The 25411-nt window shown below is 38.5% G+C and overlaps 1 long non-coding RNA gene across 2 annotated transcripts in view; it reads left to right on the forward strand.

The window, feature by feature from the left end:
• LOC140684292 (uncharacterized) overlaps positions 1-19543 on the forward strand; it is a 34829-nt gene extending 15286 nt beyond the window's left edge. The window contains exons 3-4 of one of the 2 annotated variants that reach the window (XR_012056354.1): positions 14508-14619; positions 15949-19543. This is a non-coding gene — a long non-coding RNA (uncharacterized lncRNA). Of the gene's footprint in view, positions 1-14507 lie in introns of both variants that reach the window. The other variant, XR_012056353.1, reaches the window with a different exon arrangement.
• The last annotated feature ends 5868 nt before the right edge of the window (positions 19544-25411 follow it).

The following is a 25411-nucleotide window of genomic DNA, read 5'->3' on the forward strand; positions in this document are numbered from 1 at the left end:
TGCTGAACTGAATTGGCATAGAAGGGAAAGGTCAGGTGGTTTCCACAGGATTGTCAGGACCACCCTGAAACCTGAGTCACTTCACTGGTAGCCTTGCAGTCCCTCCAAGCTTGATATCATCTGGAAAATGAAAAATGTGGTTTCCACTCAATTGCTCCATTGATTAGAGTGTCAGTTGCTGGGTAGCCCTTCTGCAGAGCAGCAGTCAATACCTCCTCCTCCTCCTCCTTTGGCAGGGAAAAGCTGATCATGACTTTGAGAATAAAATTTTCCAAACACTTTTGCACTTATTCCATGGATGTTTTATCTAGACAATTTTCCCTTCTTTGCTTGAAGGAACATAAGCCTGTGTCAAATATTCTGTGTACACAAGACATAAAATAGCCACTGCTCTTCCTCTAGCTATAAGGATTGTTGCCCTAGTCCCAAATGGTTTTTACTTCTCTTTCAGTTTTGAACAGCCGATATATCACTAGACTGAGAAAAGGAAATTAAACTAAACAGGGAAAATCTTTGCTTCAATCAGTATATTGCCTCCAACATCTAAGTAATGTGTTTAAGAATACCGTACAAAGTCTAAGCTGACAATTTGCTATCCTTATCCAAAGGTGTGCGACAATTCATTGTTTACTATAGAGAAATTTCGGGAGTCGCTGTGCATTAAGTGCTGGAGAGGTGACACTTAGCAGCAGGCTGAGCTGGTGGGGCGCAATTCACAGAATAAAAATAACCTGAGTAACTGTGCCCAGCTAACAGGCGATAGCTGCTGGAGATGATAATAACAGGTTATGGCACAGCACCAGGAGACCTGAGAACACCTAAGGAGGAAAAAGTCCAGTGAGCTGGGCTCCAACAGAGTGTCCAGAAAACCTCCTATTGTGGGAGCTCTCTGCTGTATTTGGCATTACCACAACTAGTCCTGGAGTACCCCGCTACAGACCAGTGTGTGAAGTCCAAGAAGGAAGCTGATGGCGAAAAGCTGAAGAAAATTAAAATGGATGAGAAGACAAGAAAACCCAAGCATTTCAGACCACACAGCTTAAAAAAAAGAGTGGTTATTAGGTGTTTGGATCACAGATTAACTATCTGCACAAACAGGAAACCAGCAGAGATCTTGCAAAGAAAAGGTTTATTGGTGCTGAAAACTGAATCTAGACAAGTATACTTAATGACATATTTATCCATTGAAAATGTGTTTGTGCTGGGGTCTCCATCAATGGCAATTGTGAAAACTGGACTAGTTTTCAAACTAGTTTGTTTATCTACAAGTTGGGCTGTAGCTCAGGAGTCACATGATTCATGTCCTGACTTTAGTTCTGTTCATGTACAAACAGATCAAATGTCATTACCGTTTCAGTGTGGCTAAAAGTTGTTGTATTGCTTTTCTCTAAAGTTTAAGAGAATAGGTTGAAAGGCAGAGCATCTCTGTAGAGGGAATGCATTTCCTGGAGACAATTGCATTTAAAGGAAGATAGAGAGAAGGAAGAAGCAAAGCAATCTGTGAGATGAGTAGCACATAGTGACACCCATAGATCCAGAGGAGGAACACAAATGATCAGGGGGGCTGGAACGCCTGTCCTGTGAAGTAAAAACTTTGAGAATTGGGGTTGTTCAGCCTAGAGTAGAGAAGTCACTGGCAAGACCTTACTGCAGCCTTTCGATTCATAAAGGCAGCTTGTAAGACAGAGAAAAACATTTTATAAGGGCCTGTAGTGACACAACAAGGGGTTATGGTTTCAAATTGGATGAGGGCAGATTAAGGTGAGTTATGAGGAAGTAATTTTTTTGGAACAGGTTGCCCAGGGAAGTAGTGAATGCCAAATCCCTGGAAATGCTCAATGCCAGGTTTGACAGGCATTTATGATTCTGTGTAAGTCATAATATGGTTTCTGGGGAGCTGATGTCAGATGATAGTACCACATCCACAGGACGTTCACCTTTTCCTGTTTCTTCTGGTGCAATATTTTGAGCATAGCACTTCAAATTTTACTATGCACTGTCATGCAAAATCAATAATAGGAAGCATGTAATTAAAAATATGATCTTTTCCAAACATAAATAGAGCTGCTTGGCTATCTTAAGAACACTTACTAACAACAATAGTGGAAAGTGTGATGGCTAAAGGATGATAACCCCAGAGGGCAGAAGCTTTCTAAGAAGCCATCTAAGAATCTTTTTAACCAAAAATACTGAGCAGTTTCTAAACAGCTTTTTATTGATTTTTCAGGAAAAAGAACGACTCTAACATTAAGATATCTTACTTTGTTGAACCTAGTTGTTACCACTCCCTGTAACCCAGTAAGTAAGACATACCTAAAAGGAAGGATATGAGAGTTCCAAATCTTACTTCAGCAGCTGTGAGTACCCGTTACAACCTATGGAGCACCTTTGACAAGATCAGAGCAGCCCTCCTGGGATATGCAATAGCATTGTGTTGGAGCTTCTAGGAGGGGAAGAGTGAGAGAAATGCTTTCAAATGCTGAAGAGCTTTGAAGGTGGGTTGGTTTTTTTCATTAGAGTCAGCCACTGGAACATTACAAAGGCCCACAGCCCCTTCACTATTGTGAATTGATGGCCTCATTCCTTAGATTTTGTTACATATGACCCATTCTGTTCAGTGACAAAAGAATAAAAGATGGCATGGGGTTGGGGATTTTTTGGGGTTTTTTTTTCTGATGGATATAAACCAATGACTCTTCTGTACCTTTTTAGCTATGAGCCAACAAATTGCTTGATTTATGCAGTTCTGCCTTTGGCATTGTCAAGACAAAGCATAGCTGAGAGTTGCTAGAGAAGCCTCCGCTGGAGCAGTTTTTCATCCCCAAATGCCACAAAGCAGATCCCGCATCAAGAAGCTTTAACAGTCAGGGACCTTCTTTTCATTCTTTGTGTTACACAACTGGGCTCCAAGTGCTCATTTACTCACACAAAATCATGGAAAAATGTTAATTGCCTTTAGAAAATTGTCTTTTGCCACTTTTTGACTATCTCACCTTTTCCTCATTCCTCCCCTTCCTTCCCTACAGCCCTCCTCCCACACTAATTTTTGCAGCTTTATGTGGGACAGGATACATTTTAGGCTGTGAGCAAGTGTGAGAGCTGCACAGAGCACAAGGTTTAGGAGAGGATCCATTTGCCATCTTCTCGCAGGGAGCTAACTGCTGTCCTCAAGCCCATGAGGTGTCCTCCCTTTCCAGCTACCATAGCTCAGACTGAGGTGATAGGCACAAGGTGCATTCTCTCCATTCCTGACTTGCAAATGAAAGCCATGTTGTGCCGAACCTGAAATGCAGACAGGTCTTTTACCAGTGCACTTCTGAGGAAGAGTTGCAATGCATGGCTTAGATGAGCTAAAAAGCCTTAATGCACCTACCCAGCAACTTGAAAAACTGTAGCAAGGGACAGGAAAGAGATCAGTCTGTGTTGTATAACTATCTTCTGTAATATTAAAGATACCCATTTTATCTAGCAATGGCCAAGACATTTTTCTTATTCTTTCAAAATATTGAGTGAATTCACAAATGACTTTAAATAACCCATTTTTATTCATTTTCTTTTTCTAAAATAAACTTGTATAGGAAAAATTATGAATACCACATTCATTACAATAGAAGCTTTTGGAAGACGTAGTCTGCCTGATACATTTCTTTACACCCGAAGAGTATGATAAGATAAATTCCATTTTCAAGTTTCTGAATTGTATAACAGCCCCATTAATTTCAATAGCTGAGTCACAGGAAGAAGAATTTCCTGTAAACTCTTCTAGTTGTTTTGATGTACAGTAGAAAAACTTAGTGGAGATTAAAATGCAATCTGTGCAATTTTTCTTTAGTTTTTCATTATATTCTGCAGGTTTGCTTTTCTTTTTCCTTAATGCATCAAAGTATAAAAACCCTTGTATCTTTGACAAACAACAGCAAACAAGTAATGTTTGCAGATAACTTTGATTCCAGTCTAAAGCCACCTAACTTGGGCCACCTGTTTTAAAGCTGTGGGAACAATCAAGTCCTTTCTATGTTGCATAAAGTACTCTAAATATATTCACTGTCAGCATGAAACAAGAAATTAGGACCAAAATTGTGAGATTGTATGTGTCTTTTTGTATGAGCAAAAAGACAGCACTAAAAAATCTAATATTTGCAACTTCATAGCCTAGCCCAGTGAGAATATGCTTTCTCCTTGGATGCAAAATGGGCATGAGGTGAACTACTACACAACTGAACTAGGAACAGTGTGAAGCCCATGGCTGGCAGTGACCTTGAGGAGATGTAACATCATACATCCCATCTGTACACCTACTGGAGGTAGGGGAATACATAAGGGAGCTCTGGTGTCTCCAGTTAGCCCCAGTGAATGGGTATATGCTTCTGCACCTCCTGTTGCAAGTGCTTGACTTGCAGACCACTTGACAAAGGGGGAGTTCTCAGTTCTGCTCCAGTTGAGAGGATTGCTATAAAGAATAACTTCATAGAGTTTTTTGTAATTTGCAACAAATTCAATGAAATGTGTAATTTACACTTTAAAGTAGGCTTTCTATTCCCCAAAGCAGTGGAGAAAAAGAACGGAAAATCTTCTTTGGCAATCTAAAACAAAATAAGAGTTTTCATTACTTTTTTCACACATTATTCTTATTTTCTGTTTTTTCCTCAACAGTTCAGAAAATCAGATTTCTGGCATTAACATGAAACTAACCTCATAGTCCTAAAGATGTTCAGAGTGCAATTCTCTTCATGCATTCTGCAGTATTTTCTTGGCTATATTCAGCATTAAATATCTGCCAGGTATGGAATCAGAACTAGTACTATTGTTATCATATCTGGGAGATACAACACTTTCAAATCCAAGAGCATATAATTGTGTGATGTTTCTGTGGTCTTGCTGTCCTCATCTTTTGAAGGTACTTACTGCAAATAGAGCAAATCCATTCAACTAGTGTAAACACACACAAAAAGCATCTGTAGGACACAACACAGCGTCATGGCAGGAGAACCTTATCATACCTCAGGTCAAGGGCACATTTCTCTTCACCCTGATTTAATTTTGCTCAAAATTCCTGTGAGCAGCAAACCTCACAAAAAAAAAAAAAAAAAAAAAAAAAAAAAAAAAAAAAAAAAAGGAAGAAACCCTAACCATGACAAAACATGGTTGTTGATAGTTGCATTTGAGCTACAAATTGGAAAAAAATCCAGCTTTATTTGAGAGGTGATTGAGATAATTTTTTTAAATTTGGCTGGCTTGCTCTATTTTCTGCACCTTAAGAAGTTTATTCTGTAGAATTTTGTTCAGCCTGACTGGAACTGACTTTGTGAGAGGTGTCATGGAATATGATCAGTATCACTGAGTAAACAGAAAAAGGTGTTCTGACTATTCCTGTACACCTCAAACACCTTCTGTGGAACAAAATACATTTCAAGTATCTTTCCATATGCCCTTGAGATTACAGTAGAAGTGCATAATTGTCTATAACTCAAAGTACAAAGTAGCATCACTCAATATTTATATGTTGGAAGGGACCTCTAGACCCACTGCTCAGAGCTTCAAACTGAGAGCAATTTACACAGGGCCTTGTCCACTTGAGATTTGAATACTTCCATGGAGGCACATTCCACTTGCTCTCTGCAGAGCAATCTGTTTTCCTGTTCTAACAGGTAAAAGAAAATGCATATATGAAAGGAACTAACTCTTTTTCATGTGTTTTTACAGTATCTAGCACAGGTACACTTCTAGTGTATGGATGATATTTCACTGCAAGTAATCAAGACACAATAGAAATGCTATTGAAAATGCAATCAAATGCATTGATTATTTATATACTACTGTATTTTCTCATATTTACCACAGAGAAACTCAAGATTTAACTGGAAGCGATGATAAGTTCTGCCCTGTTCCCTGTGCCTATGAGTTCTCTCTGTTGTGGTGTTATATCCACTGCTTGCTCGCAGAGTTCATACTGGCTATTAAGAAAGAAGGGCTATATTTTTAAGAAAATAACTTTCAAAGTAAGCTCTTCTGGGACCATTTTGCTGAGTCGGCACTCATTAAAGTCCAAAAAGTGTACACAATCAGGATTATCACATTACCAAAAACTGTTAATTCCTGGAAAATTCCACTAATAGCATTCCTCAGTTCTGAAAAGACTTATTATCCCTAACATATCTCTGAAGCACAAGGCCTCATTTTACACTTACCTAATGTTTCACTGGGGCATGTTGAGCACCTCCAGCTGATGATGAGCCATAGAAAATGAATTTATTGTGTATGACTGTTAGTCTCCCAAACAGAATTCTGCTTGGAACAGTCCAAGGTCCTTTGTTTCTAAAAGAAATGTCCCTGTGTGTTTGCTGCAAACCAAGTTTCTTAATGGTTTAGCACACTCAGAATTTCCCATTTAAATTAATGGAATAGTAGCAACATTTACTTTAATGGCTGCCATAATACGCAGTCTCCTTTCTTGTGTAAGTCACTTCACACAGCTAATCTGCTACAGCATGAAATTATACCAAAATATATATTTTTTAATGGTATTTAATGAAAGATATTTAGTTTTGCTCTGTACTTCTTGGGAAATCTGCCAGTCTACTATACAGCACAGGATCTGCCTTTATTGATATGCATCTTATATGGCAAAAGAAGATGGTGGTTTTATAGAATTTGTGGAATTTTGCTGCCTAATTTTTGGTTTGTTTGTTTGTTTTTGTCAGCATTCCTGCTGCCATGTGTGATGCTTAGAAAGACATTAGTATAAGGGAATATGCTGTTCACAAATCCCTCATTTGTGCTAAAAGACCAAGAATAGAGAAAATTCTGAAAATTTATATTCCAAAATAATAATGATCTTCCAATCCCATGACAAACAGCTACAGCCACTGGTCAATAGTGGTTGCTTTACTGTAATAACTGAAACAACTGTGCATCACCCTGAAAGATGTGGAGTAAACTCAGTGATCACAGATAAAACATGAGACCACCAAAATGCAGCTATTTCTGGACTGGTTTCCTTAATCAGAATATACATTACATCATCAGTCACACAGAAAAATACCTAGAAAATACTGAAAATAACCAAATTTATATGATAAGGTGCCCAAAACTTTGAATGTCATCTTGAAATGCATCATTGCACACTTAAATTTTTGTCATATTTCAGGTTCCAGTCAAATGAAGGCACATTTCTTTCAGCTTTTTACTGATTCAAGAAATCAGTATTCTGCTTGTATATTCATAATCCATACATAATCTAGGGCCATTAGGTTTCAGGCTATTTGGCATGAAAATTCTGTTTTATGTTATTGGTCTGCTCCCCCTTGAGCTGGAGTCAGTAAACAGATGGCCAAAGTCTTCATGAGAAAATGAACCAGAGCCAAGGAACATATTCAGTGAGGCTTATTCAATCTCTGATTTATTGATCTGGTGCATTGGAAGATGCAGGGACCCTACTGTGACCACTGAAATGAAAGTGAATTGTAACATCAAAATCTTCCACTATTCAAAGTGCATATTTCCTATGTAGCAAAATTAGCTACAAATATCTACACAGCACAGGCTGCCTTTCTTCTGAGTCTGACCTTCACAGGGCATTCTTTATTAAATAACTATTCTACATGTAGAAACTGTAATGGACAACATACCCTAACATAACCTACTCAAGGTTAGTGTTTGCAGAGTTAGTACATTATTCAGTTGGTTCTAATTTTCTCCCACGTTCAGCCTTTGGTTCCAAGTCATTCCAGATATAGAACAGTTCATTAAAAAAAAAAAAAAAAAACACACCCACTTTTTACCTTTTTGTCATAGCAGTGTTTAATGAACCCCAGGCAGAGACTAAAATAGGTCTGAAAAATACTGGGTTTATAAGTGATTATCTCAGATACTTGCAAACATGCAATGCAGGATCCTTACTGCCCTGTGGAGCTCAGCTGCAGAAGGAGGGAACAGGCAACGTATTTCATTTTTACAGCAGCCTGTCTTATTTATATACTGAAGTTTTGCTGTGGAGTTTTAAGACACACCTTTGGAGCATCCGTATGTTCCTGGGAATTTAAGGAAACTGGATGTAGTAATAAATTCTCTGCTTTTTTAACTCCCTCCAAGTCAACAGAACTAAGCCAGCAGAAGCTGCTGCTTATAATTTTTAAGGTCAGTGAGATGCCAGTGTGTTGGGCTCCTACATGACACAGAGCACAGAAGATCCTGCCTGCAGAAGAAAAAAATTCTTTTTGTGCTAAACAAGCTACATCTGTCAGCCTAAGTATCCCTGTGCATTTCAGAAGGACGTGTGCTCCTGATTACAGTTCCCAGACAGTTCTGAATTTTGAATTTTCCATTTTCCAAAGTGAATTATTCTCCTGATTTATTAATCAGTGTGATTGTTAATATGTTTCATTTTACTGCCACTCTTAATTTTAACAGATTTTATAAAAAAATAAAAAAACTGCAGACTCACCATCTCAGAAACAGTGTTGGAAGGAACCAGTAATGATTCAGAATTAAAATAACAAACAGTTACAGCATAGGCTTAAGACTTTGTAGTTAGAGAACGTAAAAACTTACACTTACAGAAGGGAAATCATAGCACTCACCCATTTATTATATACAGTTCTTATGAGGGCTCTGTGGAAAGTGAATTTACCTCATTAGGAACAAGAAAGCCATAAAAAGTATATGATCAAAAAAGTGGGTTTCCTGCACATAATTCATAACATAATGGCTGCTGTCATAAAATGGAGCAATTGCAGGTCTTGACACAGGATTATTACTTATTATATTAAAATGAATATATTTACTTGATAGGGAAAGAATGTGCTATTATCATAAAAGATGGATGTTATTATATCTAACCATCAGTATTATTTTAACACCTCAATAAAAAATCTAACATTTTTGTATTTCTCAAATTCTGTGTAAGACTTGTTCAATATCCTGGAAACAACTTGTACAATTTCCTCCTGCTTCTGTAGAAGTGTCATTTTAAACAGGACTTCTAATTAGGTCAAACATGCTAAAAAAATCTGGAAAGGCTGAAATCCTGCCTAAATGAGGACAGCTCTTCTTTGATGTGCTAATTAAGTTTTGGTAGAACTATAGCAATAATTTAGAAGCCTGAAGAGCAGAGACAGAAAATGTTTGAATGGCCAAATGTTTTATTAACATACCGAGTAGAAAGGAAAAAGAGGAAAGAATTTAGTGGTAGAAAAAAAATATAGAAAATGAAAGACAAGAAATGAAGAGAGGACAAAATACTGTGAAGGAAAAGAAAAACAATGTAAAGGAGGGAGATGCAAGAATTAAAAACAGAGGTGTGAGAAAAGGAAAAAAGAGGAGGAGAAAAGGAGATGAGATCTGAATGGCAAAATGGAAAGTAAAATGAGATGGAAGCATGTGACAAGAAAGAAAAAGTGGAAAATGAAGTTTATTTTTAAAAGTGTGTCAGCCATAGCAGCATCTGGAAGGTGAGGAAATTCAAAGCAACAATAGCAGAGGTGACAATTATCTGTTAGAGCAAAGCTTTCAGTACCTCTTGTAGGAAAACTAATAAAATGTCCAAATAACCATCTGTGTATGCTCACAGCTTGACTGCAGGAACTCTTGCCATCCCTTACAATAATACAGTCTACCAACATCTGCTTGAGGTAGGCATCATTTCTTGTCATTTCTCCACTGAACAGCCCGTGATATGGGAACACAGTGGATTTTTGCCATTCACATACCACCATGCAATATGTTTTGTTATTGCCAAGATCAGAACTCTGATCCAATAACTCCCAGGCTTCCAGCTCATGTTCATGTCCTGTAAAAAATCACATTGAATCATCACAGGACAATAAGAAGATTGCTAGCAGGCAATCTTATCAGCAAAACCATCTAACATGGACAATATAAAGATTTCTTTGTATGGCATCAGCTACAGTAATCATCTAAGGATGGTGCTGTGTGAAAAATACATAAAAAATTAGCAGTATCAAAAGCTTAAAAAGATTGCCAGGCAACCATGGGTTTGCAACATTCAGAGATCGCTTCGCACAAAGGCACTTTATTCTGACTTGGTTGATTACAGCCTTTCTCCATCACCCATACACATGAGGAGCTGAGAATGGGGTTACCACCTGCCTGCTCCATTAGTAGCAAGACAATTCCTGCTTTTCATTCTTGTTTTGCATATTCTGGGCTGGGCCTGAGAGTGGGAGAAGAGAAAATTCAATAGTGAAGCCTAATTGCCATTTCTTTATGATATGAGCTGGAAAAGCCATTGCACAGAAAGTAGAGAAGTACTCAGTATCCCTGGGATAAGGATATTAGAGAACTAAACCTTTCAAACTAGGCTCTGTGTACATCCTTCTTCCATATCATGATTAGCTATTCTGAAAGAGGACTGACATGAGAAAAATAGGACATATCTCCATAGCAGAATTTTCAACATTAGTTGAAACAGTTTCCTGTTATTACTTCCGTTGCCACTTTTGTTACTATTTTTGTGATTCTTTTGGATTTCACTCAGTCTCATCATGGTAAACGATTTTGAAAACTGGCCTGCAAGTTCTGATAAACTTGAATTTCATGGTGCAACCATGTCATTGGCATGGTGAGACTTTCAACTTACGCCTCCTGAAGCTTAAGATTACTGGGAAAAGCAACAGTGATCAGCATGGACAAGATGACAAACCACATCTGGACAGTATCTAGATCTACTCTCTTGGAAGCATAAGGTTCACAAGCAATTCTTTCTAAAAGAGCTGGTGAGCAACCATCAGGAATAGAAAAAACATTGTGAGGCCCTCAGGTAACTTTGGCATCCAAGGCAAACATTTATTAAATTTAAGACCTTAGTTCTAATCTGGTATTCTGATGTCTGAGGTAACAATAAAATTTAATATATCTTCGTTTTCTCTTCTTCCACCTTACCCAGCAGCAGGTGGAAACTAGCCACTTCACATTCAGAACTATCTAAGTGGAACCTAGGAAAATCTAGCATTAAAAAAAAACTCTCAAGGCTGAGAGAGTGTCTTATACAAGCATACAAATGTTACATAACTGAAATTAAGATGATTACATATTGAAGGAAAAAGAAGCGCTCAGAATCACATTAGGGATATGATATTATTTGAACAATCTCAACACAGTCCATCAAGACACTTAATCTGTGCAGACTGCTTCAAAGCTGTTGATCTCACAGGTTTTGCCTCTGAACAGTGAACTCTGGCCATTTTGAGGGGTTGAGATGCACTGAGCTGCTGCTGATTTTTATTATTATTATTATTTAGAGGGTTGTTGTGCAAAAATTTTTAAAAAGTGGCAAACTAAGGCAGGCGAAAGGGGCTGCCAGCAGAAGTACGGCAACATATATGCTTCTCTACGTGGACTAGGGAGATCATTTCACTAATATGCACTGAGGTAAGGTACAGTTAAAAGGCTTAAAAATTTGGCTTCTATAGTATATTCATATTGTTCTTACATTGTTTTGCTTCAAATACTTGTTTGTCATATTTTTCAGTACCATACACATATATAGACATATAGATATATAGATATATCTTTCTTCACTGACTGGTTACAATCAGAATACTTTTTCATCTGTTGAACTTAAAACAGATGTTCCTTCCTAAGAAGAACGAACAAGAATCACCATGGTGGTAAAGTCACTTGAAGAAATTTAGTATACAATTAGTAAATCAATATTAATGATGTTAAAAATGTAGAAAAACATTGCTCACAGTCACATTTTATCTTCTGGTGGAACAATATTTGCTGCACCAAAATAAAAGAAAGCAAAGGGAAAACTTACATAACAAATAACACACAATAATTATTAACTATTGCATTACTGATTACAAGAAAACAAGACAGTCTTAGACAATACATTAATTCTCACTTTTAGTTCATGAAGAAAACAATCAAATGCATTTGCATATTTGTAGAAGAAAGAGCACACACAAAGCACTGATTCAAAAATATTTTTTCCTGAGGACCCCAGTCTTATGTCCACTCAAATCAGTGCAACATTGAAGTGATGGCACTGGAAATACACTGTCCATATGTGACATCAAGCACTCTACAACACAGATGTTGTTCTCAGCCAAGGGATTTTTAAAGTTATCTGCAGGTGCACAGCCTCCAAAAGCAAACCAGAGAGTCCTTTGGTCAAGGCTTGGACTATCCTGAAGGATCCCACCAAACACACCAAATACAAATTTTAATATTTGGGGCATAAAGGCCAAAGGGGCCTCCAAGAGGCCACTATAAGCATTCTAAGTTTGGGTGGTTTTTTTTTTTTTTTTTTTTTTTTTTTTTTTTTTTTTTTTTGGTTTTGAGGTAGTCTGAAATGTATTTACCCAAGTTAACAATTAATGGGATGACAGTGGTTCAGAGTCCCAGTAATCGCTGAACCTAAACACACTTTGTACACACTTTGTGTACAGGTCTTGTTTTCTTAGTCTTGTCCTGGTTCATTGACTACAACGCAAAAGGAGCTTTACAGATATCTGGTCTTCAAGTCACTTTTTGATAAGACTGCTGGGTACCTTTTCAAGATACTACTTTGAAAAAGTCACTGAAAACGATAAGTTATCTTCAAAATGTTGAATTTCAGTTGATCCTCAGGAAATTAAGCCATTACTCTATGGCACATTACTGCAAAGAGCAATACACTTCTACCATTTTCATTTTGTGCTTTGTTGTTGTATTTGTTATTATTTGGTATTTCTTTTTCTTCTTAAGCACAGATACTTTTTAAAGCTCACAGACTTTATTAGCACTTTCTTGTTAGATAAAACCTGTGAATTGTGATAGGAGTTTTATAAGAGCAGCTAAACAAAATGGTTCTAGCAAATAGATTCAGGTTTTCTCAGATCATCACATCTAAAATTGGAAAAATTACATCTCAAAAGTAGAGATATTGCTCTTTTATATCATAGAGTTTTGAATTAACAGAAAATATTGGGTATACTTAATACACACAAATTAAACCACCACATTTATTTTAAAATAAGTTAATCAAATGTTATTATACGTATATTCTATTGTTCCTGTTGTCTTCAATAAACTTGAATCTCCCTTTTATTATTTTGTTCTAGATATTTATGACCTACATATTTAAGAGAATTAACTGCTTTGTATTATCCTCTGCTTCTCTATGTATTGTTGTGGAAAAAATACAACCAAACAACAAACACAATCACTGACCTCTGACACCTCACAAGTGAAGGATTTCAAGGAGCTGCTAAAAACTTGGGAAATGTTATTCACATTTCTTCAGTGTGAAAATACAGTTATAGGAAGGTTAAAATGCTGGTTCACATTTTCACTACAAGATAAAGCAAAGAAAGACAAACATAGTCTTGTCTCTATGGTCTTCACTGCTCTTGTTAACATCTGATACCCATATGTAGCTGGAATTATATTGGGATATTTACCATAATTATGAGCTATCAGCTGCTTTTGATCAGAACTTTGACATTTTTTCTGGGCACTGCCTTCTCACAAGATCTGTCCAGCCCACTTTCAGTTTCACAGAAAACCACACTAGCAATTCTACCCATTTTGTAGTGGGATATCATTCACAATCCGGTGCTGATCTGCAGTTGGCAGTTGAGCTCCATTCATTTTAAAACTTAGAAATAATGAGTTGATAATAACTGGGCTGAAAGCTGCTGCAATAGATATGGTACTACCCAGAGAAGGCAGGAGAAGTCAGAAGTCAGTCAAGCAGCTCAGGACAGAGGTGTTGAGGGAGTACAGTCTCTGTTCCTACATCTTTGTCACTTGACTTCTCTGCATTTCAATTTCTATGAAAGAGAAACAGAGATGACAAAAAAATAATTTGCAACTTGTTCCAAGGTCTACTGATAAAAAATGTCCTGTGAGAGTTGAGCATTACAAATATCCATACCAGCATGAAACAAAAAGGATTAAATCAGATTTGTCTCTGGGGTCACACAGCACCAACCCCTGAACATTACTGAAGATGTCTGTCATGCTTAAATCATACCATTTGATAGAATACTGACAGACATCGAATGCAAAAAGAAGAAGGGAAAGGACTTCCTGCAAGTTTTTACCACTGTAAAAAAAAACATTTCCTTCAGCCTAGCCAAAAAATGTCCCTTACTGAGGCTGATAAATGGACTCCTTTGTTTTTTTTTTCTTTGTGCTTCTTTCTGGAGCTTTCCAGTTTTTCAGATCTGCTAAAAATACTGCCAAGAGGATTCAGCCTTCCCATATCAGTCTCAATAATGCCACATACTAAACAAAAAACACCTTCTCACTCTTCCATTCCTATCCATGTTCATTAACTGCTTTAGCCTTCTACATTGCCGTGTTCCCTATCAGCTCTTTGATGAATTCCACAATGTTTTCACAGCTCCTATTTCTAGCTAGAAAGCTTTGAATTCCTGAGAAGAAAACAGGTTTTAGAGCAATCCTTTCCTGCAGTCACCAAGTACCTCACATCTCTAAAAGTGGCTGACCTGGTTTCACTACAAATCATTTAAATTTTATTTGTGGTTTACTTATAGAACGTTGATAAAATTGTTGTCAAGATGCATGGCTGCTACTGATTCCTGAGAAACTTCATTAGAAAAACCACCATTTGATGGCTAACAACTGCTCTTTCTGTTATCTTTTCAGGTATTATAAAACATTCCTCTACAGTATATGAACTGGAGAGAAAAACATCATTGGGATATCTAGGGCACGGCTTTAGCATTACATACATCTGAAGGTTCAAACCTCTGTGTGAGATCAAAAAGTCCCATTGTGAAAATATTTTCTCATCCAGATTTTAAGGTGGATATTATTTCAGCTATGTCCAATAGGGAGCTGATGTCTACAGTTTGCTCTTCTCAGAAATGGAGGAAGAAAATGGGGGAAATATTCTTTAAAGCAACCCTTGAAAAAATTCTTTGGGCTGCCAGGATGAGGACCTATATTCCAGATGAATAAGGACATCTTATCCTGATGATGACTTTTCAGAGCAGATCAGTCTCTGTTTGGGTTTTCAACAGTGTTTGAACCCATCAGGTCCTGCTGGGAACCCTGTTGAAAGTTTCAGAGCTCAGCCCTTAAAATTTTAATCCATGTTGTATCCAAACTTTTTACGAGCTTAGATAAAACAAAATAAGAGCAAAACCACAGAGCAATGAGGTTTTAATTATTAAAAAAGACGAGTTTTCATATTTCCATGTCCAGATGCATTGTTGATTTTTCTCTAAAAACCCAGCCCAGCTATGCATAGCTTTTCTGAGATGTGTTTTTATGGTAAATTTCCCAACAGCTTCATGTTGTCTCTCTCTTCTTACTGACTTTTTCTTCACAGGGGACAAAAACTAGATCTTTGCTCTTCTCAGAATTTCTCAGTTCTGAAATTTTCAGAAACGTGGTATCTTTTATATACTGTAGGCAGGCATACGGAAAGTTGGTACAATTTCCTAAGCCTCACTTCTTTAATAAAATCCAAGAATTAAGAATAAAGCAAAACTGCAAAATATTTGAGAATGAAGACACTGTGAGGATTATCTTTAAAAAATAATCCTCATGGCTCTGCTAAGCTTTCTCTCCCCATATTTCATGCTAATAAAAATGAAGGTTCTTTGGGGCAAGAACATATCTACTTTGGTGCTTTACCAAGCTCAGTGGTGAGGAAAATCTGAAAACTGAGTAGTTTTTATAATAATTAATTACTTGCATCATCCACTGCTGAAGATTGTATGTCCCAGTGCACTAGCCTTCAGCAATATGTATGAAAATCTTGGAGGTCTGAGCCCACAGCTAAAGAATTTAAATTCTCAGGAGATATATTTTCAATTAAAGCTTTTTATGTTAGTACTTCAGTTACTTCAACAATAATTTGCTGAGGCATGCAAGGTATCTCAGTTATAAAGAAAAGAGAGAGAAATAATTAATGTGCCCATTTTGATTTCTAGTTTCCCCAAATTTATTTTCTTTGTTTTTTTCTAGGAAATTTAACTGGCAAACAAACCAAGAATAAGTCAACAGCTGCTCTGAAGTTTCCTTAGTTACAAGAACAATCATGTAAAGCAAAATAATTCCACTCTGCACTGTTACACAGGCCAACACAAACAATTTAGCCAACTGATAGCAAGCTTTTCTTTGTATTACTTTTTATCTGTTTTTTTTTTTAATAGAAAATACTTAAGGACTTCTACTTGTAAAGAAATGCAAAAATATCACATTTTACACTAAGCACTTTTAGATTACTAATGAAAGTATACTTTGGAGTTCCATATATTCATCTACATACGTATAAAATTATACAAGTATTTGCAATAAAAAATTGAATAAATGTTTAAAAATCTAGAATACACAATAGGCTTTTTTCCCACTAGCCTCTAGAAATGAAAAAGCCTATACATGGCATGGCCACAGACATCAGCTAGCTCTATGTGACCTAAGAATGGACTGGCTCCACCTGAAACTGAGGCCAAGAGAGAGAAGAGCTGTGAACTCCCAATTGCTGCTTCCACAATGCAGCAATGGGATTTCACTGTTTTCAGTACAGCACAGCAAGTAGTTTCTGATTACGTGTGGGAGTTGCAAATTGTTCAAGAGACTTCCTCAGCTACTTTCCCTTTTCTTTTTCATACCAAGTTTCTATCCATTCAGAACTGAATATTCATATAAGAAGCATTCAAATGTGACAGAGAGCAAATCATTCATAGCAACAGAGGCACACCATTGGGTGGGAGAAGAATAATCCTTGCTCCTTTAGTCAAATCTTTCAGACCTCCCAACAGAGGGCTCCTGTCTCCAATATTGGGGGAATCAATTACTACCAGACTTTGACAATTACCTTGAAATATGAGCTATTCTTGCACAACTAAACTTCCTTCTCCTGTTCTACATTTGAATTAATCAGGTTTTCCACTGGTTCACACAAGACATTTAAACATTTATTTTCCTGGGGTTGAGAGTGCAGTGATGAGTCACTTGCTCTACCAATACTAGTAAGTGCCAAGTGTGCATCAAAGATACTGTCCGTGGAGGTTTTCCTGTGCTTTTAGATTACAGATAACCTATTATTCCAACTCTGGACCTTAGCTAGGCCGTATTTGTCAGCTATTTTGTGGCACAAACAAATAGGGCCAGTGATGAAACCAAAGCAAGGTTTAAATTCAGCCCTCCACAGACATGTGGTTAACCCAGTAACACTTGACCCACCATTCGTTGTCATGGACCCCTTACAAATTTCTGTATTTTAACATGATTCATGTTTCTTTCCTTAATGTATTTTCTTTCATTCTATTCTGTTATAGTGGTCTATGGGATGCAGTCTGATTTCCAAGCAAGTACAGCTCAGCTTGGAAAGGCTGTCAAATTATTGGCATCACTGTGAGAGACCAAACTGTTTAGGCATAATGACTCAAAGCACTCCTTTATTTGTGGACAGCCAGGGTGCTTTGTTGAAATGGAGGAGGTGAGCTTCTGATCTGATAAAGCAGAGGGTGGATGATGGCCTAGGAGTGAGATAGGAGACAAATCCTGTGGTGCCTCTTCTCATGCTGAGTTGCCTTCCCTTGCACAAACCACTGGCTTTTGGGGCTCCCCCTCCTCTCCCTGGGAAGTACCAGGACATTGGGGTGTGGCCTGAGATCATTCATCTCTGCTGGTGAACCACAATGGGCCATAATAAGCTGGTGTGAGTGGTAGCTATGTTGCATTAGAAGATGTCAAGGACATGATCTGCAATATTACATCACCCAGTGTGAAGCCCCTGCTCCGGGTGAGGTACCTGGGTGTTCCCAACTGAACCTGAGTGACTATAAACTCAGTGGATGTTGTGTTCCTTGGATTTGCTCAGGGATTTTTCGCCACCACTTCTCTTGTCTTCCCCCGCCAGCTGGCAGATCTGGTCTGTGACCACCACTTTGACCAAGACTGCACAGCAACCAAGTCTTGTCATGGTAATTACCATGCATGTAGCTGTGGATTGTTGTCTACATGCACACAAGACACTGTAAGTCATCCCTCCTGAATGGTTGTATCAAAAAGTCTTTTTACAGTTGTGTGTGAATTAAAAAAAATACCTGCTGCTCTAAGAAGAATATATTTTTGAATTTGCTTAATTTTGTCTTATCCTAATTGCAATTTTGCAAAATGTTATCAGCTACAAAGCAACACCCTTGCTCTAACAGACCTCTGAATTCTTGGATGTTTCAATTAATTGCTTCTGTGTCATCCAACTAATCTCCATTACCTATTAGTTCTTAGAAATTAAATGAATATATATTTCCTAGAAATTGTAACACTAAGAAGGTACATATCAGAGGCAATTTAGCTTTCACAAACATTTAAGATCAGGACAGAAAGCTTTGGGAATCTTTTGAGTGCCTGCACCTCCAGGATAAAGAATAACAACCACAAGCAAAAGCCGCGACTTTAAAGGTGTAAAAAGAGGTTAGAACTCACAAAAATACAAGAAGAAAGTTGGATTAAAATAGATGGTACTTTCCTCAAAATCCTGATGTTCCATTCACAGTGATATATTTCACAGAAACCCTTTTGCAATTTAGCAATCCCAGCGGGAGCTTCTTTCACACATGGACAGGAAGTGCCCATTGGCAGCTTGGTGGCTGACCAACACCTCTAGTTCATGAATAGGTGACAGCTAAAACAATTTCAACATCGCAGCCACTACTGCCTTATTCATCAAGTAATGGTCCTTTGCTGATCTGCCTGATTTCTTCCTCTTCCCTCCAAGTTTGAAATTGCTTGGACACAAGGAAATTTTTGCTCCAGGGTGAATTTAGGCATCAGTCTGTCCTAAAGCACAGGCAGAGGCATTCACACAGTTCCTTGGGCTGCTGAAAAAACCAGACCATCTCTTTCTTTTCTGCTGTTGCTTCTTAAATATTTTTCAATGCTCTTCAGTATAGAACCTCAGGAGAAGTGATAAAACTCCACTGACTGATTCTTTTTATATATGCTAGAAACTTGCACCCCTGGCCAGAAATCTGTATTGCAGGAGAAACATTTTATTAAAATTTGCAAAAACAGCCCAAAAGAAAGGTTGCTTGTCTTTCATGTCGGCTGTTGCTGCATCTGGCTGGCTCAGGTCATCAAAGTGTTGCTCCCTCTCGGAAGATAGATGCTGGTGAGCAATATTTAGTGTGTAAGACCCAGCAAACGTAAACACTCTTTCAATCAATGTTAACTACATTGGTAATTACATAAAATATGCAAATTATTCCAAGAAATCAGGTGTGCTTCCAACACCATAACTGCATTCCTTTCACCAAATTAAATATTCATGAGACTTTTAATTGGCCTTGGAGCAGCCAACAGCCACTTTACCACTCCCTTGGCCTCCACAATGATGGGGTATCATACAGGCAGACTGCTGAAAATCACCCCCAGCCCACACTAAATCCAGACCTGGCTGAGAGTGCAAGTCAGCCCAACCAAAATTGCAATGACTGTGCCCAGCAGGATGAGTGATTACAAATGCTGAAGTCTGTGGCCTGACACTGATTTAATATTATCAGTGTAGACAGCAAGCCTCAGGAACCAGCATTGCACCCAGAATTTTCTTCTGCCTTCCCAGTATTGGTGGATCATGACCTGGTAGCATTCTCCATCTGACACACATCTATGGAATTAACTGCATTACAGCTGACACAGCTGCTTTTACATTTCTGTTCCTTTTCTAGAACAAGCCCTACTGTTTTAAGATGGCTATGTACTCTCAATCTCATCCAGTACAGTCTAGTCCAATGCCAGTCCAAGTCAACCCTTTCTGAGCAGGTGTAAAAGAGCAAAGTCTGGATTTCCTGCCCTCCCTCCCTGAGGTGTATATTCTGAACTCTAGAGATGGATGTAGAAATGAACCCATGATGGAATAACTTAGAGCTTCCAACCACATAAAAAACATTGTATCAATTTAAATTACTTAAATTACAAGAGTTTATACTTATTTGAGCACTTTTGAAATTGAGAAGAACTTTGGCAAATGGAGCTCAACAGAGCTTGTCTAAGGAGTCTAAACATAAGTTTAAAACATGGGTCTTAAAATCAGTCAGGATTTCACTTTTCATTGTTTGAAAAGCAGAGAAGGTAGATAAAGCAAGAAGGCGAGTGTAAGATAAGTCAAGCATTGTTGATTTCCCCTCTGATCCATGGGAAGAGACAGATACTCTCAGATTTACAACACTTTGTATAGCAAGGCTTCTGCACCCAATATATTTATTTTCTTGTTTATTTTCAGAGATGTATGGTGCAGTTAACATGATCTTGTAAAACACAGCAATTCTGTATTGATAATGTTTTTTCAGGGAGGGAATGTATAGAAACAGGTGCCTCTCCACAAGAAGCTGTTGGCTTGTGCTGCACTGAACAAGTCAAATCCTATGTGCATATATATACATACATACATACATACATACACACACACATATATATATGTGTGTATGTATGTATGTATATATCAGGAGCTATCCTGAAATAAACATTGTAGTGGGGGATGAGGGAGGACCAGGAAGCAGCGACTGCCCTGGGACCACATGGAAAGTGCTGCCCCACTGTGCTGTTTGACACATTCCCAACAGTGTTCCCTGCAAGATGCAGTCAGCCCTCTTGCAATTATTAACCTCTTCTGCCCCAGTGAGGCTGCAGGGCAGGTTTGCCATCCATCCAAGCTGATGGCGCTCCTTGCCTGGTTCTTACTACACCCTCCACTCCCACCCAAGTACACTCAGGGCGGTTGCCACCATCCCTCACATTCACAACTTGCAGCAGAGGACCCAGATGCAGGTGGTGAGGGACATGTGACAAAGGCACAGCAGGCTCACTTTACCTGGATCATCTTCACACAGCAGCACACATGGGCATGCAAGATAAGCAGTGCGGACCATAGCATTGAAATCACGTTGGCAACACTAATACAAATAGACTGCCTATCACCCACACAGACAGAACCATTTGAGGGCAATGCCAATCCTTGCATATTTGAAAGAAATATGACGTTGCCCTAGTTTCAAGCAAATTCTTTTAGGACAGGTGAATCTACTTCTCATCAGGCAGGGGCTACTCTACTGATTTGCTAGTCATTTAGGTGACATTTATATTCCAATAATGCTCAGAAAGTCTGACCGAAACTAAGACTGAAATTGAGCAAGCAAAGTCTGGGAGGGTGCCAGCTTAGTTAATGGTTACTCCTGCCCTTCAAAGCTTTTATTAATCTTTTTCTCCTTTTTTTTTTTTTTTTTTTTTTTTTTTTCTGGAAGGCAGCAATTCTATTCTTAGCAACATCCATATTCTATGCAGGGTTCATCACCATGCCACCTGGAATTAATATTTACCTTATTCTCAGTCTCAATTAAGATGAGCAAGTGTCTTCTGGCCAAGTGACCCAAGAGGACCCCAAGCATGAAACATTCACTTTTGTTTCTCAACTTTTCCCTGAAACATAGACATAAAGCCAAAGGGGGCTCTGCGAAATCCACAAGCTAGGAAAGAGAGGTGAGTGCCCCCATGTTGGTCTCTGTCCACCACAGAAAACCAGCATTTCTGTTGTCGTGATATTCAGGATGACACAGAGGAAAGCAGAGGAGACAGATGGAGATCTCTGAGCAAGTTAAAGCTATTTTAGCTTTCCTACCAAATAATTCACATTTTCAAAAGGTTTCAAGCTAATTGATGGCTCTACATTGGAGTCACTGCCAGAGACTGAAATGGTTAGTGCTTAATCATTGTTAAGATCACCAAAAGTCTTTTGTCCACAGTAGCAAACTGTAAAGAAACAGCTGCTATCTACTGAAGCCCACCCCTTCCTGAATATGTCTCCTAATTTGGATGGCAAAAGAACCTTGAGATGGGTAAGGTGGGGCTATTGTCCAAATATCCCAGGTCAAAGGAGATGAATGTATCCGCAAGTGTAAGGGGTTGAACTGCTAACATTTGACCACCTGCAGTACCCACCCACATGCTGTAAGAGAGTGGTGCTAATGGACCAGTGTGGGAGTTTGTTGGACTCTCCCTCCACCACTTGATGGATACTCTGCAACCACTGAGACTGGAAGAAGAGGAGCAACAGGGTGTCATTGAAATCTACAGAGTGGTGACACCTTTTTCTACTTAATGTGTTTCTTTCTCCCCCCTCTCACCCTTCCCTCTCTCTCTTTCTCTCCCCCTCATTTACTGTTAAATAAAATCTCTACTAACTTGGGACTATAGTGTCGTTTTCACCTTAATTCAGACAGAAGTATTTCCCTAATAATTGGATCATAATGGTCACTACTGTGAGTGACAAGACATTCCTGCAGAAGGACACCCAAAAGGCTGAGTAGCACCTGAGTCAACCACTCACTCCAAAAAGTACATGGCCTGGTGCTTCTATGAAGAGGGGAAATGATCATACAAGAAAAATATCTACCAAATTTTGAGAAGGGGTGGCTTGGAAGAAGGACCAAGTGGATCACAGGAGTAACATATAATGTGAATATCACCTTGGGAATCTTCTATAGACCTTCCAGCCAGAACAATGACACCAGTGAATTATTCTATGAGGAACCAAGGAACACTTCCAAGTCAACTGCCCTTGTCCTAATAGAGGACTTCAGCTTGGCAGAAATTAAGTGGCAACATCACACAGCTGGTACAGCCCAGGCCAGAAGATTCCTAAAATACCTGGATGGCAACTTTATGGAACATGTCCTAAGGGAAACTAACTCAGAAAGATGGCCTCCTTTATCTGCTTATCGACAGAGTGGATCTCATGAATGAAGTGGAGATTGGTGGCTGTTTTGGCCACTGTGACTATTGCATGATCGAGTTAGGTTGGATATTAGAAAAAGGTTCTTCACCTGAAGGTTGGTTGGGCACTGGAACAGGCTCCCCAGAGAAGTGGTCACAGCACCAGCCTAACAGAGTTCAAGAAGAGTTTGGGCACTGCTTTCAGGCATATGGTGTGATTTAAAATGTCCTGTGCAGGATTAGGAGTTGGATTCGATGATCTTTATGGGTTGCTCCCAACTCAGCTCATTCTTTGCTTCTGTGATTCTATGTTCAGCTACCTGCACCTTCTGGTTCACTAGTTTCTTTTCAGTTTCAGTCTGTACCATAAGAAAACATCATTATTTCTACCTAATAAACCATGACCCAAACTAAAAATACCTTTGTAATTGGTAAGTGAATTGACACAGTGGATGACTGTCACTTCCTAGTGTAAGTGATAAGAGTTAGAAGGGCACAAAACCTAATATGATAAAAAATACAGTATTTTTATTTTCACTTAGCTGTAATTCACATTTGGAGCAACTGAGTGCATTGCCCCCTGGGATATCTGGGATTAGAAAAATTATGACAAACTGAAGAGATTTAGTAATAACCAAAACTGATGAAAATAAACACATTAAACAGATTCTTACAGTTAATTACTAGTGACGAGGGCAAAAAAAAAAATACTTGCACTTCTAAGAAACCAGTAAACACACAAAAAGGAATTCATAATGTCAGATCACATTTAGTTGCTTAGTGACAATTTGATATGACTTGATGTATCACTAAGCAACATACTGCCATTCATCAAAATAAATGTCCCCCATTTTCATGAGTATATATCTTCCTCACATGCAACTGTAAATGTGCATACATAAACGTGACACAAACATTTTTGTATCAGAGGAAAAACAGGACCTCTTTTTATTTTTTTTTCCTGTTTTAAATTAGAAGGACAAATAAAATTGACGTCAAGGTTGGTAGCAAGGTCTACTGTGTAAAACCATGCCCATGAATCAGTACAAAGGAGTTAATGGCTACAGGGACAGCAAAATATAGCAAGCTGACATTTAAGAGAGAACTGTCTTTGTAATTAAACTGCTGATGTGCAAACCTAGAACAGAAAAAGTGATCACAGTAATAAGCCCTAAACAAAGACTGAGAATCAGAACAAACACGTCAATACCTACAGGCAGGGAGTACATTAGAAGTGATTGTCACTGCCAGTAATCAGTGCCTGAAAATGCTGAAGTTGCCAAAGGGGCTTTGCTTTTGGTGGCTGGGGTTGCTTATCTGTCTGTTCAGAGCACCCCTGTGTAACAACTTTCCACACTCTAGATGTAGGCAGCAGTCCAGCTGAACAGACTTTTAAAAAGATAAATTAGTAGAAATGACATCTAAAATAGCTGAATACCAAAGAAGGATTCTCAACTGTGTTTATAAGGGGTTTGAGCTTGGCCCAAAGTCTCTCTGTCTCTAAGGAGATTGGACAGAATATCCGCATTGCTGGAAAGTACCCGCTGTGTATAGCAATCTGTGCCCAAAGGGCATGGAGTTATTTATCTTACTTGATTGAATCATGGTATTAAGAATGCTATATGAATTCAAGGTCAAAGTAGCCCACTGCTGCCAGACCATTTTTTTACTTCTCTGTTAAAATCCTCTTCTTTATCAATGTGGAAGACTATTTTAAAACATCATCTCCACCATTTTACACACTTTAAGTCTCACTATGTCTAAACCTCTGATGCCTTAGATTTTAGCTTTTATATTTTTCAGATTCTGTACTGCTTTAGTGTGTAGTTCTGAGTTTTATATTAGGGGATAGTAAGCTCTCTTCACAGAGTAGGTAGACAAAACAATTCCTTCTCTAGCTGGGGACCAAGGACAACTGATCCAAATCTCAGGCCCAAGAACATAAACGATAGTGGAATAAAGACATAAAAACAAGAAGGATGGGACTTCATAATCTAAAGCTGTAATTGGACAATTAACTCCAATAAACTAATGGACTACAACTATAAATGTGAGAAACCTTGTGAAAGGTTGTCCATTTCGTGATCATTTTGGGTTCATCTTGGGTGTAGCCCTGGCTGGGCTCTTGTACTGCCCAAGGTGTATTCTTTGAGGCTTTTTAATAAATATCCACTTTATTCTTTAATTCCATCTAACCTCTATTCTAGGTCAGCCTTCACAAGGCATCACCTCTCCATAAATTTTCACATCAGTTCGCTAAAGAGAGCCCTGGGAAAACAAAAAAACAACAACAACAAAAAAAAATAGCAGCCTTAGACCCTGTTTTCAAAAGTAGAAGCACAGTTACTACACCTCCCCCCATCCTGGAAACGTGGAGAGTTAACTTCACTGGGGTGTGGGTAAAACCAGTTGTGGGTCTGCTCAACTCTGGCCAGAACTGTCTCCTTTTGCCATCTCCTTTGCTGTTTGGCAAGGTACATCTCTAAGATCCTTGTAGGATACGCTGGTGTTGGAGGTTAGGACAAACCAAGACAGCTGGTACCACGAACACCAAAATCTGCAGTTCTGACCACCAAGGAGCTCTGCATAGGATGAGCCTAAAGCCCCCAGTTTAACAAGCACAATAGTGATTATCTGAACCATATTTTGTGTTGCATCTGAGACTGCTGTCCAAAAAGCAATCAAGTAGCTTCTCAGCCACCTCTAGAGCTGA

The sequence above is a fragment of the Taeniopygia guttata genome, chromosome 1, assembly GCF_048771995.1.
Source record: "Taeniopygia guttata chromosome 1, bTaeGut7.mat, whole genome shotgun sequence".
In the NCBI taxonomy this organism is placed as follows: domain Eukaryota; kingdom Metazoa; phylum Chordata; class Aves; order Passeriformes; family Estrildidae; genus Taeniopygia; species Taeniopygia guttata.